The 15746-nt window shown below is 41.3% G+C and overlaps 1 protein-coding gene across 3 annotated transcripts in view; it reads right to left on the reverse strand.

Annotated features, from left to right (window-relative positions):
* Positions 1 to 15502, reverse strand: part of VPS33B (VPS33B late endosome and lysosome associated) — a 91722-nt gene extending 76220 nt beyond the window's left edge. The window contains exon 1 of one of the 3 annotated variants that reach the window (XM_073568641.1): positions 15478 to 15502. The gene's annotated coding sequence lies outside the window, so the exon portion shown is untranslated. Of the gene's footprint in view, positions 1 to 10103; positions 11028 to 11070; positions 11208 to 15477 lie in introns of those variants that run through there. The other 2 variants (XM_073568639.1, XM_073568640.1) reach the window with 2 other exon arrangements.
* Between the last annotated feature and the right edge of the window lie 244 nt (positions 15503 to 15746).

Consider the following 15746-nt stretch of genomic DNA (forward strand, 5'->3'; position numbering starts at 1 on the left):
ATGCAACATGCATACTGCATGCATACTACATGCATGCTACATGCATGCTGCATGCATACTACATGCATGCTGCATGCATACTACATGCATGCTGCATGCATACTACATGCATGCAACATGCATACTACATGCATGCAACATGCATACTACATGCATGCAACATGCATACTACATGCATGCAACATGCATACTACATGCATGCAACATGCATACTACATGCATGCAACATGCATACTACATGCATGCAACATGCATACTACATGCATGCAACATGCATGCTACATGCATGCAACATGCATACTACATGCATGCAACATGCATACTACATGCATGCAACATGCATACTACATGCATGCAACATGCATACTACATGCATGCAACATGCATACTACATGCATGCAACATGCATACTACATGCATGCAACATGCATACTACATGCATGCAACATGCATGCAACATGCATACTACATGCATGCAACATGCATACTACATGCATGCAACATGCATACTACATGCATGCAACATGCATACTACATGCATGCAACATGCATACTACATGCATGCAACATGCATGCAACATGCATACTACATGCATACTACATGCATGCAACATGCATACTACATACATGCATACTACATGCATACTACATACATGCATACTACATGCATGCAACATGCATACAACATGCATACTACATGCATGCAACATGCATGCAACATGCATGCAACATGCATGCAACATGCATGCAACATATATACTACATGCATGCAACATGCATACTACATATATACTACATGCATGCAACATGCATACTACATATACTACATGCATGCAACATGCATACTACATATACTACATGCATGCAACATACATACTACATATATACTACATGCAACATGCATACTATAATAATAAATAATAATAAATTTTATTTTTATAGCGCCGACATATTCCGCAGCACTTTACATTTCAGAGGGGATTTGTACAGACAATAGACATTACAGCATAACAATAATCACATACAGTAGATTATAACAAATACCAAGAGGAGTGAGGGCCCTGCTCGCAAGCTTACAGTCTATGAGGAAAGAGGTAGACACGAAAGGTGGGTGGTAACAGTTGCCCTGATTGTATGGACCAGCCATAATGTTAAGTGTGTAACAGTACAGACACAGAGGGCTAATGGATGCATAAAGCATGTGGGAACATGATGCTGGGAACCTGGTTATGGTAAAATTTTTGGCTCTGCCACACAGGGATAGGTTAGGTTAATGTGTTGAGGCGATAGGCCAGTCTGAATAAATGCGTTTTCAGGACACGCTTAAAATTGTGGGGATTGGGGACTAATCGTATTGACCTGGGAAGTGCATTCCAAAGAATTGGCGCGGCACGTGTAAAGTCTTGGAGACGGGAGTGGGAGGTTCTGACTATTGAGGATACCAACCTCAGGTCATCAGCAGAACGGAGGGCGCGGGTAGGGTGGTATACTGAAACAAGGGAGGAGATGTAGGGTGGTGCTGAGCCATGGAGGGCTTTGTGGGTGAGGGTAATAAGTTTATACTGAATTCTGGAGTGGATGGGTAGCCAGTGTAATGACTGGCACAAGGTAGAGGCATCGGTGTAACGATTGGTGAGGAATATGATCCTGGCTGCAGCATTCAAGACAGATTGGAGAGGGGAGAGTTTTGTAAGAGGGAGACCGATTAGAAGAGAGTTACAATAGTCGAGACGAGAATGAATAAGAGAAACAGTAAGAGTTTTTGCAGAGTCAAAAGTAAGAAAAGGTCGAATTCTAGAAATGTTTTTGAGGTGCAGATGACAAGAGCGAGCCAGTGATCGAATGTGGGGGGCAAAGGAAAGCTCGGAATCAAGTATGACCCCAAGACAGCGGGCATGTTGCTGGGGAGTAATAGTGGAACCACAGACGGAAATGGCAATGTCGGGTGTAGGTACATTAGTAGCGGGAGGAAACACAAGGAGTTCAGTCTTTGACAGGTTCAGTCATGTATATACTACATATATACCACATATATACTACATGCATGCAACATGCATACTACATATACACAACATATATACTACATGCATGCAACATACATATATACCACATGCATGCAACATGCAAACTACAGATATACTACATATATACTACATGCATGCAACATACATACTACATATATACCACATATATACTACATGCATGCAACATGCATACTACATATACACAACATGCATGCAACATACATATATACAACATATATACTACATGCAACATACATATATACTACATTCATGCAACAGATATATACCACATGCATGCAACATGCAAACTACATATATACTACATGCATGCAACATACATACTACATGCATACTACATATATACCACATGCATTCAACATACATATATACAACATATATACTACATGCATGCAACATGCATACTACATATATACTACATGCATGCAACATACATATATACTACATGCATGCAACATACATATATACTACATGCAACATACATATATACTACATGCAACATACATACTACTGTCAAGGTGAAAATATATTTTCTTATATAACTTTTATACTTTTATACTGTGAAACAATAAGTTTTTCCTAATTGCTTGCTAATGCAAATGTAACTGTATTAAAGATGGCTGCCAGTGTTCACTTTCACTTAAATTCAGTGTCTAAAGAGTTAAGTTAAGTTTCATTTCTCCTAAAAAAGATAACTCAGGAATGTGAAGAAGAAGTAACCATCGGGAGACGTTTTGACGAATCAGAGAGAGACTGGACACTAGATGTATACTGCATAAACCCCGCCTAATGCACGCCTTCCCCTAACACTCAATATAGTATTGTGTATTTGTAAATAAAGCCAGTTGTTGTACTGCTCCTGACAGGTGTGGATGCGGGACATTAGCTAAGACTGAATCAGCTGCGTGTCTGAGTCATTCTTAATTGGTACCAGATGTTTTGCGCTCGCACAATGATTTGGAATGACTGGTGAATGAGGATTTATTGTCGTTTACGACCCCGACACTACATATATACTACATGCATGCAACATACATACTACATATATACCACATGCATGCAACATACATACTACATATATACCACATGCATGCAACATACATATATACCACATATATACTTCATGCATGCAACATACATACAACATATATACTACATGCATGCAACATGCATACTACATATACACAACATATATACTACATGCATGCAACATACATATATACAACATATATACTACATGCAACATACATACTACATATATACTACATGCATGCAACATAGATATATACCACATGCATGCAACATGCAAACTACATATATACCACATATATACTACATGCATGCAACATACATATATATTACATACAATACATTCATACAATACATACATATAGACATACAGTACATATAACATAGAATACATACCATCACTTGTTACTTTGATCCCCGAAGCCATTGTCATATGTGGAATAAATATTAAAATAACAAACCACCAATATACTTACCCCTGATCCGCAGAAGTCCACGAATGTCCCACGACAATCTTGCGTGGAGAACAGCAGCATCAGCTGATGCTACCATTCTCTACGGGCTCCAGGAATCCAGTGTCGGGAGGTAGGTATCCTTCCGCACTGTATTCCTCCGCCACTGTAAAAAAAAAAGTCCCTAGTCTCACTTTATGGCAAAAGCTGAGTGGGAAATTTCTCACACAGCAATGCCATAAAATGAGACTAGGGACTTTTTTTTTTTTTACAGTGGCGGAGGAATACAGGGCGGAAGGATACCTACCTTAATTTTTCTGTGTTCATTGTGATGGATTAGGCTGCTGTGCACACACACGGCAGCCCCACCCTGCCCCAAGCTTTATTTAATTGTGCACCTGTGTCTGGACCAACATCGCCCTTCATCTATGTTTGCTGGTCAGGCAATGTGTGGAGGCCATTCCTGATATGTCTGTGTTCAGACCTGGTTGGCCTTCATCTGCACTTGCTTCATCTGGCTTCATGGGAGCGATCCAGTAATGTTCAGGTACAGATTGCACTTGATGTGGTCATGCTCTAAATGTATTTAGGAGGCCGTAATGGCACAGCATTTATTAAAAATATATAGAGTAGGACCCCCCATATGAGATTGCCTTGGCGCGGCGGGGTGGCTCAATTGAATTGATCAATTTTTTTGCTAAATATCTCATTTTTGAATACAGCTAGACATTATGTGCATATGCACTCCAATTTATGCGTTCTAACCTTAAGCAGTGCTGGCTTCCCCCCCTATTTTCTTATATATGTATGTTGCATGCATGTGGTATATATGTAGTATGCATGTAGTATATATGTATGTTGCATGCATGTAGTATAGGTGGTATATATGTAGGTTGCATGCATGTAGTATATATGTTGTATATATGTATGTTGCATGCATGTAGTATATATGTTGCATGCATGTAGTATATATGTAGTATATATGTTGCATGCATGTAGTATATGTAGTATGTATGTTGCATGTATGTAGTATATATGTTGTATATATGTATGTTGCATGCATGTGGTACATATGTAGTATGTATGTTGCATGCATGTAATATATATGTATGTTGCATGCATGTGGTATATATGTAGTATGTATGTGGTATATATGTAGTATGTATGTTGCATGCATGTAGTATATATGTTGTATATATGTAGTATGCATGTTGCATGCATGTGGTATATATGTAGTATGTATGTTGCATGCATGTAGTATATATGTGGTATATATGTAGAATGCATGTTGCATGCATGTGGTATATATGTAGTATGTATGTATGTTGCATGCATGTAGTATGTATGTAGCATGTAGTATATATGTAGTATATATGTATGTTGCATGCATGTAGTATATATGTGGTATATATGTAGTATGCATGTTGCATGCATGTGGCATATATGTAGTATATATGTAGTATGCATGTTGCATGCATGTAGTATCTATGTAGTATGTATGTTGCATGTAATATATATGTAGTATATATATGTTGCATGCATGTAGTATATATGTAGTATGCATGTAGCATGTATGTTGCATGCATGTAGTATATATGTTGTATATATGTATGTTGCATGCATGTGGTATATATGTAGTATATGTGGTATATATGTAGTATGTATGTTGCATGCATGTAGTACAGTATATATGTAGTATGTATGTTGCATGTAGTATATATGTTGTATATATGTATGTTGCATGCATGTGGTATATGTAGTATGCATGTAGTATGTATGTGGTATATATGTAGTATGTATGTTGCATGCATGTAGTATATATGTTGTATGTATGTATGTTGCATGCATGTAGTATATATGTGGTATATATGTAGAATGCATGTTGCATGCATGTGGTATATATGTAGTATGTATGTTGCATGCATGTAGTATGTATGTTGCATGTAGTATATATGTAGTATATATGTAAGTTGCATGCATGTAGTATATATGTAGTATGCATGTTGCATGCATGTGGTATATATGTAGTATGTATGTATGTTGCATGCATGTAGTATATATGTGGTATATATGTAGTATGTATGTTGCATGCATGTAGTATGTATGTTGCATGTAGTATATATGTAGTATATATGTAAGTTGCATGCATGTAGTATATATGTTGTATATATGTATGTTGCATGCATGTGGTATATATGTAGTATGTATGTTGCATGTAATATATATGTAGTATATATATGTTGCATGCATGTAGTATATATGTAGTATGCATGTAGCATGTATGTTGCATGCATGTAGTATATATGTTGTATATATGTATGTTGCATGCATGTAGTATCTATGTAGTATGTATGTTGCATGTAATATATATGTAGTATATATATGTTGCATGCATGTAGTATATATGTAGTATGCATGTAGCATGTATGTTGCATGCATGTAGTATATATGTTGTATATATGTATGTTGCATGCATGTGGTATATATGTAGTATATGTGGTATATATGTAGTATGTATGTTGCATGCATGTAGTACAGTATATATGTAGTATGTATGTTGCATGTAGTATATATGTTGTATATATGTATGTTGCATGCATGTGGTATATGTAGTATGCATGTAGTATGTATGTGGTATATATGTAGTATGTATGTTGCATGCATGTAGTATATATGTTGTATGTATGTATGTTGCATGCATGTAGTATATATGTGGTATATATGTAGAATGCATGTTGCATGCATGTGGTATATATGTAGTATGTATGTTGCATGCATGTAGTATGTATGTTGCATGTAGTATATATGTAGTATATATGTAAGTTGCATGCATGTAGTATATATGTAGTATGCATGTTGCATGCATGTGGTATATATGTAGTATGTATGTATGTTGCATGCATGTAGTATATATGTGGTATATATGTAGTATGTATGTTGCATGCATGTAGTATGTATGTTGCATGTAGTATATATGTAGTATATATGTAAGTTGCATGCATGTAGTATATATGTTGTATATATGTATGTTGCATGCATGTGGTATATATGTAGTATATATGTGGTATATATGTAGTTTGTATGTTGCATGCATGTAGTATATATGTAGTATGTATGTTGCATGTAGTATATATGTTGTATATATGTATGTTGCATGCATGCGGTATATATGTAGTATGCATGTTGCATGCATGTAGTATATATGTAGTATGCATGTTGCATGCATGTGGTATATATGTAGTATGTATGTTGCATGCATGTGGTATATATGTGGTATATATGTAGAATGCATGTTGCATGCATGTGGTATATATGCAGTATGTATGTATGTATGTTGCATGCATGTAGTATGTATGTTGCATGTAGTATATATGTAGTATATATGTATGTTGCATGCATGTAGTATATATGTTGTATATATGTAGTATGTATGTAGTATATATGTTGTATATATGTAGTATGTATGTTGCATGCATGTAGTATATATGTGGTATATATGTAGACTGCATGTTGCATGCATGTGGTATATATGTAGTATGTATGTATGTATGTTGCATGCATGTAGTATGTATGTTGCATGTAGTATATATGTATGTTGCATGCATGTAGTATATATGTAGTATGCATGTAGTATATATGTAGTATGCATGTTGCATGCATGTAGTATGTATGTTGCATGCAGTATATATGTATGTTGCATGCATGTAGTATATACGAGGGGCGATCCAAAAGTAATGATAATCGGTTATTTCTATTGCACACAGAAATTAAAATAAAATGTTTTCTTCTCTGTTAGGTACCCACTAGTCCAGGAAAAAAAAAAAAAAAATCGCTTAAATAGGCCACGATTCCCGGGAGCTACATTCATTTGAATATGAACTGCCAAGGAGTGAACATCAAAATGGAAAAAAACGAGCTCATAGCTGTCATCAAATACCTCTGCTTGAAAAAAATGTTTACCAAAGACATACACAGCGACTTGGTGGAAACATTGGGGGACTCTTCTCCTCCATATTCCACAGTTGCACACTGGGCCAAGGAATTTAAGCTGGGAAGAACATCGACGGAAGATGAACATTGCGAAGGACGCCCATCCACGTCCCTCAATGAAGAAAACGTGAAAAAAGTTGAAGAAGTTGTGTTGGCAGATCGAAGAGTGACTATCAGGCATGTAGCTGAGGTCACAGGGATCTCATATGGCAGTATTCAAAGAATCCTTGCAAAAGAATTGCATATGAGAAAGGTCTCCGCGCGTTGGGTGCCAAAAATGTTAACCGACGAGCAAAAGAAGAAACGAGTTGACATTTCAATAGCAAATCTCGAAAAGTTCCAAGCAGACAAGGAGAATTTTTTGTCACGTTTTTTGACCATTGATGAGACCTGGATCCACCACTTTGATCCCGAAACTAAACAGCAATCGATGACATGGAAACGAACCGACGCCGAAGAAATTCAAAGTGTCAAGCTCAGCAGGGAAGGTTATGGCGTCCTTTTTTGGGACGCTGAAGGAATTATTATGGTGGACTATTTGGAGAAGGGAGCCACTATTACGGGCTCCTACTACGCAGAACAAATAAGAAGATTGCGGGAGACTATCAAGGAGAAAAGGCGCGGCAAACTGCGGCTGGAGTGCTGTTTCACCAAGATAACGCACCGGCTCACAAAGCTGCAGTTGCCATGGCTACCATTCAAGAAGCGGGCTTTGAACTGGTGGAACACCCCCCTATTCGCCAGATCTAGCCCCCCAGTGACTTCTTTCACTTTCCTCGGCTCAAGGAACACCTTCGGGGCAAGAAATTTGACGACAATAGCGACGTGATAACCGCTGTTGGGGAGTTTTTTTTGAGGGTCAAGATCAAGAATTTTTTTAGAAGGAAATTCTAAGTATAGAAAAGAGATGGACTAAATGGATAGACTTGTTAGGAGACTATGTAGAAAAATAATTTTTTTTTTCCACTATTTTCATTGTGTTTATTATTGATTATCATTACTTTTGGATCGCCCCTCGTATGTGGTATATATGTAGTATGTATGTTGCATGCATGTGGCATATATGTTGTATGCATGTAGTATATATGTTGTATATATGTAGTATGTTGCATGCATGTGGCATATATGTTGTATGCATGTAGTATATGTTGTATATATGTATGTTGCATGCATGTAGTATATATGTGGTATAGATGTAGTATGCATGTTGCATGCATGTGGTATATATGTAGTATGTATGTTGCATGCATGTAGTATGCATGTATGTTGCATGTTTTTTTTGTTTTTTTTTTACATTCAACACATTAGCCGGATGATGGGACTACTACTGTCCCATCATTGGCTAATGTGTCAATCACCGTCAAGGTAGCAGGCATCGCCCGATGGGACTTGTAGTCCCATCGGACGATCCTGCACAGACCCCCGCACAGTCGGTACAGACCACCGGCAGGCCGGCACAGACTCCCGCAGCCTGCACAGACCCCCGGCAGGCCGGCACAGCCCCCCGGCAGGCCGGTACAGACCCCCGCAGCCTGCACAGACCCCCGGCAGGCCGGCACAGACCCCCGGCAGGCCGGTACAGACCCCCGCAGCCTGCACAGACCCCCGGCAGGCCGGCACAGACCCCCGGCAGGCCGGCACAGACCCCCGGACAGTCGGTACAGACCACCGGCAGGCTGGCACAGCCCCCCCGCAGCCTGCACAGACCCCCGGACAGTCGGTACAGACCACCGGCAGGCCGGCACAGACTCCCGCAGCCTGCACAGACCCCCGGCAGGCCGGCACAGACCCCCGGCAGGCCGGCACAGACCCCCGGACAGTCGGTACAGACCACCGGCAGGCTGGCACAGCCCCCCCGCAGCCTGCACAGACCCCCGGACAGTCGGTACAGACCACTGGCAGGCCGGCACGCCCCCCGGGCAGTCGGCACAGACCCCCGGGCAGTCGGCACAGACCCCCAGAAGGTCCGTACACCCCCCTGAGAGGCTGTACAAGGACAGAAAAGGGTTTTTCTTATTCCGATACCGGAAGTCCCATAGACTTGAATCGGACTTCCGGTATCGGAATCGGCGGTACCCGATACTTTTTTCGTATCGAGCCGATACCATCCGATCCGATATTTTAGGGTATCGGATGGTATCGCTCAACACTATTGATGACCTATCCTGAGGATAGGTCATAAATATTAAAGTAGTGGACAACCACTTTAAAGGTATATTCACACAACGTATTTGTGACATGGGTTTGGGGTCATTCCATGGTAACTTACGTTACATTCACAAGCCAAAAACTGAGTTAATAATGGCTACAGACTGTTCTTTGAAGGCAGGCACAAAAATGAGTGAATGTATATTGTACATTAAACTATTCTCAATAGATTTCACAGTTTGATTTTACATGAATACAAATTAAATACAAAATACAGTGTTATTACTTGGTAACTTATGTTACCATCACAATGTAGTAACTTGCGTTACAAAGTTGATGGTAACTTACGTTACAATACCATTACTTCATACGAGAAGTAAACTTATTGTAACGTAAGTTACCATGGAATGACCCTTTGGATTGGGTCTGCTTCAAAACTCACCTGAAAAAAGCATCATAAACTGCCCCAAAAAATGAACATCCCCATCTCTATGTTCATATTTTCAGTCTTTGGAACCCTGAATTGGGTAGAAGACGTTCAAAAGTCGTCAAGTAGTTAAAAAGAAGTGTACAATACAAGTCAGTAGGAAAGCTCAACCTTCGCTCAGTCATCTTTTTCTTAGCTATTTTTCAACATTTTTGCTTGAAAAAAACGATAGATTTCTTAATTGTTGAATGGAGGTAACAAAAAAAAAGACCAAAAAACGCCAGCAAAAAAAGTTACCTTCAGAATGCTGGAAAAACGCTAAAAAACAAAGACCGCCAGGAGTAAAAAAAAACCTTGAAAAGTGCTCAAGAAACAGCAAAAAAAAGCTAAAAGACGCTTACGGTTTACAAAACTCCAGACAAAACAAGTTTCCTGAAACGTCTTCCCCCAGAAAAAGCTGTGTGCGGATACTCTGATAGGAAACGTAAATGCGGCCACATCGAGGTCTGTCAATGCCAGTGATGGGTAAATGGTTGTTCACAAGACCGATCGTCAGCAACAAGCGTTACAGGGACCGAGCGATCAACAACAGTCCTGTCTGCAGTGTGACCGGGTCACTGAACGTACAGCGATCAGCCGTCTACAGACACAAGTCTCAGGAGGGTCACACTCGGGAACCGGTAGTCACTGGGGGTAGGGGAGCCCTGCGCACAAGGAGAGGACGGCGATGTCTACACGGCGCAGGGACACCGGGGGGAGATGAGCAGTTGTCCACAGCAATCAGAGCTCATTTTCCAGCATTGGTCACAGTGAGTAGAGACTTGCTTGGATGCTATGGGCGACTGCTCCCCGCATACAGGACCACGTAACCCACAGACACTGCAGAGCTGAGCAGGTGACAGCGCTACATGATGTGGGGGCGGACTACCGGCCATGCCCCACCTACAGGAGCCTCAGTCCAGAACATGGCCCCTGCACTCACCTCCACGGGAGCTTCCGTGACTCCACACCGTGAGGAAAGCACGAGGCTGGATATCCGCTAGGAACTAAAGTTAGAGCATCACACAGGGGGAAGAAGAATCGAACGTACGACTTCCGGTTCAATCATGCGTTCCAAAGAAATGTCCGTCACCATGGCACCCGAAGCAAGCGGAAGTTGTGTCCAGTACTAATTCCTCGCCCGCCTCCGGGTGGTGCCGCGGCCTGTGTGTTGTTGCAGAAGCCCTCATGCACATGGCGTTGTTATGGCTTCTTTTGTGCAAAGCTCTAGTAGGACAGTCATAGAAGTACATGAAGCTTTGTCCCCACCCCAGGCCTTATTCACACTTCTATTATTCCTTTTGTATGTGAAATACTGACAGTTTGGTTTTTTTTCAATGTGCAGGATCCATTTTTGGTCCATGCTTCAGTTTTCTCATTGTAAAATAAAAAAACAAATACCTCTCTGATTACTCAAGACTAGCATCCAATTGTTTTTTGTTTTTTTTTTTTAAAAAAAGGACCAAACTGGATTAAAGCAGATCATGTATAAGTGTTTTGAGTTTATTAGGGCCATCAGTATGTAAAAAAAATAAAAATCGATTTGAGTAAATGCCATTTAAAATGAACGTGTTCATGCTGTTAAAGAAAAAGAAATGGACAGAACGTGTGTGACAAAAAATGGAGGTGTAAAAGAGGCCTTAGGGTGTGTACACACGCTGCGGAATGCTCTGCGGATTTGTCCGTGCGGATTTAGTAAAATCTGCGGATTAGCCTGCGGTTTATCATCTCTACAATGTAGCAGATGGCGAACCGCAGTGGAATCCGCAGAAAGAATTGACATGTCATTTCTTTCTGTGGATTGAAAACCGCACGGAAAAATCTGCAGCATTGGCACAGCAACTGCGGAATCCCATAGGACTGCATGGGATGCGTTTCTGCAGCAGCAAAAACGCGGATGAAACGCTTAAAATACGCAACGTGGGCACATAGCCTAGTAGTTTGACCTGGCGGCATGGTGGCCACTGGCCAGAACCAAACAGAATGCCCTCAGATGCCGCAGGCAGAGGAGAAGCGCAGGATACTGAGGTCACGTGCACACATTCACTATTTATCAGTATATTACATCAGTATCTGTAAGCCAAAACCAGGAGAGGAACAATTAGCTTTGTAAGGCCAGGTTCACATTACATTTAACCAGCCCGTACACCGCATAGCATTGACGGGCTGGTTAACAGTATAGCATAACGCGATCGCGTTATGCTATACCCGCTAGCCCTGATGATTCATCAGCGCTAGCGGTGACGGAGCCTCAGACGCTACAGCCCGCATCCAAGGCTCCGTCACTGAATGACGGCACATCACGAACGCGTGCCGCTTTACGGCATGCGTCGCGATGCGCCAGACAATGGGGGTCTATGGCAGCGTTAACAGACTGCGTTACACCGCGTTATGCTGCAGTGTAATGCAGTCCGTCTAACGGACTGCCATAACGCAGTGTGACCCAGGCCTTATTTACCCCCCAGGAGCTGGTGATAAATACAGAAGTGGTGACGTGTTTCTATTATACTTTTCTTCGGATTGTTCCACTCCTGGCTTTGGCTTACAAATACTGAGGTATAAACCTCACTAAACATGTGCACATGGTCTAATCAAAGAGCTTAGAAGAGCACACTAATTGCATAAGAAACCTGCCACCTCTGCAAAGGTAGCCGTTAACCTAGGCAACAAGAACTAAGCTATAGAATTAAAAATCCCTCCATTGTTGAGAAAGGAGATTTTTAACATGTAAATTGCAAAGTTGATTGCTTTTACAAAGATTTTTCAATTTTAACCATTTAACAAGATGATAACTCTTGGTTATTTTACCTGTGCAGCCTCCACTGTGCAGATTTTTCGTTATTTGGGACAACCCCATTAAATATCAGCCCTGATCACAATACCAATCCTAGCTTAGCAGTAGTATATCCTGTACATGTATGGTATGTACACTGCTCAAAAAATAAAAGGGAACACAAACAACAGAATACAACTCCAAGTAAATCAAACGTCTGTGAAATCAAACTGTCCACTTAGGCCTGTTTCACATTTCTGTCTTTTTTTGTCAGTCAAAATCCGCCAGAGGTCACAAAAATGGATCCGTTTCCGTTGTGGGCCAAACGGATGCTACAGGTTCCGATTTTAGGTCGGATCCGCTGCAGACGAAAGTAGAAGAAATTTAAAGCAACCGCGGGGGGCGGGGGGGGAGACAGAGAAAATCTGGTGGGCATGCGCAATAGAAAATAGCGCACCGTCGCTCAGAAAAAAACTTTTCAGAGTCTGGCTCCTCCACCAGGGAGCCGCTAAAATTCTGACGGATCCGTTAAAAAACAGATGCGACGGACGACCGTCAGTCAAAATCCGCCACTAATGTAAGTCTATGGGGGAAAAAACGGGTCCACCAAAAAAAGGGCGGATCCATTTTTTCTAAAAGTGGAGGATTTTGAATGACGTCAAAAAACAGAAATGTGAAACAGGCCTTAGGCCGGGATCACACACAGTGAGATACGGCCGAGTCTCGCAGGTTAAAACCAAGCTCTGGCGCCGGCACTCCGGAGCAGAGAGTGCAGCTGCACAGCAATACATGGAGCTGCACGCTCCGCTCCGGTGTACCGGTGCCAGAGCTTGGTTTTAACCTGCGAGACTCGGCCGTATCTCGCTGTAGCGTGACTCCGGCCTTAGGCCGGGGTCACACTAACCGACGAAAAATACGGTCCGTAGTTTACAGGCGTAATACGGATGAATGACCCCTAAATAGTGCTCCGTATGTCATCCGTAAGAAAGGTGTGGTTGCGCATTTTGCGCATGTCAGCATCCGTATGCCGAGATTTTCTCGCCACCTTGCAAAATGGACATATAATGGAGCCCTATGACAGGTTTTCTAACATATATATACACACGTCATTGAGATAAACATATATATATATTTCACAGAGTTCTTCATAGCAGAATAGCCGCTAATTAAATTGCCGGCTTCTTTCAAATCATTCCCCAACCCGCCATGAAATGACACATGGTTTACATTCAGTAAAGCATTTCATTTCATGTTTTTTTTATATGTCCTTGACTAATAATTAGATGAGGGTTTGTGCAAAATTTGGGAGTTGTAGTTGTTATATTAAGGGGTTAATTCGTTTTTAAAAAATGCGTGGGCTTCCCATTGCCCTGTAGCGGTGGCGAATGGTTTAATCTAACAAAAGGTTAATGTCACCTTACAAGCGAATGGTGACATTAACCCTTTGTTAGATTAACCCACTCGCCACCAATATAGGGCAATGGGAAGCCAACGCATTTTTTAACAAAGAATTAACCCCTTAAAATAACAACTACAACTCCCAAATTTTGCACACAATCCCTCATCTAATTATTAGTCAAGAACATATAAAAAAACATGAAATGAAATGCTTTACTGAATGTAAGCCATGTGTCATTTCATGTCGGGTTGGGGAATGATTTGATAGAAGCCGGCAGTTTAATTAGTGGCTATTCTGCTATGAAGAACTCTGTGAAATATAAATATATATATGTTTGTCACAATGACATGTATGTATATATATATATATGTATTCTATGTGTCTATATCTATTCTTTCTATCTTTATTAAACCTGTCAGTGTGAGTTTACTGTATAGCGCAATGAATTGCCAGCTTTTCTAAAAGACACCGGGTGCGTATTTCTCGCAAGTCACACATCTGGTCCGTGTGTAATCCGTATTTTTTGCACACCCATAGACTTACATTGGCGTATTATGGGCGTAGTACACTGACAATCGCAGCATGCTGCGATTGGCACGGACCGTAGAATACGCCCGAGAAATATACGACTGTTGGGAGCTGCCCCATAGAGAATAATTTGTCCGTGTGTAATGCGTGCTTTTAACGCCTCTCACTCGTCCGTATTCCTCGCCAGTGTGACCCCGGCCTTAAGGGGGTTTTACACTAAGCAATATCGCTAGCAATATCGCTAAAACGTCACTGGTTTTGTGACGTTATAGCGATATTGCTAGCGATATCGCTATGTGTGATACTTACCAGCGACCGGCTCCCCCGCTGCTCATTGCTGATCGCGCGAGAATGTCCGGCTCCATTTCTCGTCGGGTGCTTCCTGCTGTGTGAGACGAGCGACGCGTGGAGGCGGGAGGACGCAGGATCGCTGTGTGTGAATGGTAAGTATCGTTCGCTGCTGCATCGCTGTGAGATCTTTCTGTATGAAAGCTCACTAGCGATCATTTAGCGATGCACCAGCGATCCTGACCGGGTCGGATCGCTGGTGCATCGCTAAATGTAAAAGGGCCTTTAGAAAGCAACACTGATTGACAATCAATTTCACATGCTGTTGTGCAAATGGAACAGAAAAAAAAACAAACACATACCATCAGATATGGCCTTCCCAAAACTCTGTCTAATTGCAAATGCACATTTAGCAGAATGCAGCAGGCCTCCACTAATAAAGGCAAGGCGCAGCACAGGTGCAAACTACTGATAAAAACTGCCACCCCACACCTACCAGACTATGGAGAGGTTGGCTGCCTAGTATAAAAAATTGCACATTGATATGGCTTGCATAGGACGCCAGTCACACAGGTAAGTGTGATGTGCAAAGTGTCTGGCTTGCAGCCTTATAATGACACCCATAGTATTA

This window comes from Dendrobates tinctorius, unplaced genomic scaffold, assembly GCF_039654945.1.
Source record: "Dendrobates tinctorius isolate UK_male_01 unplaced genomic scaffold, ASM3965494v1 ptg000022l, whole genome shotgun sequence".
Taxonomy (NCBI): domain Eukaryota; kingdom Metazoa; phylum Chordata; class Amphibia; order Anura; family Dendrobatidae; genus Dendrobates; species Dendrobates tinctorius.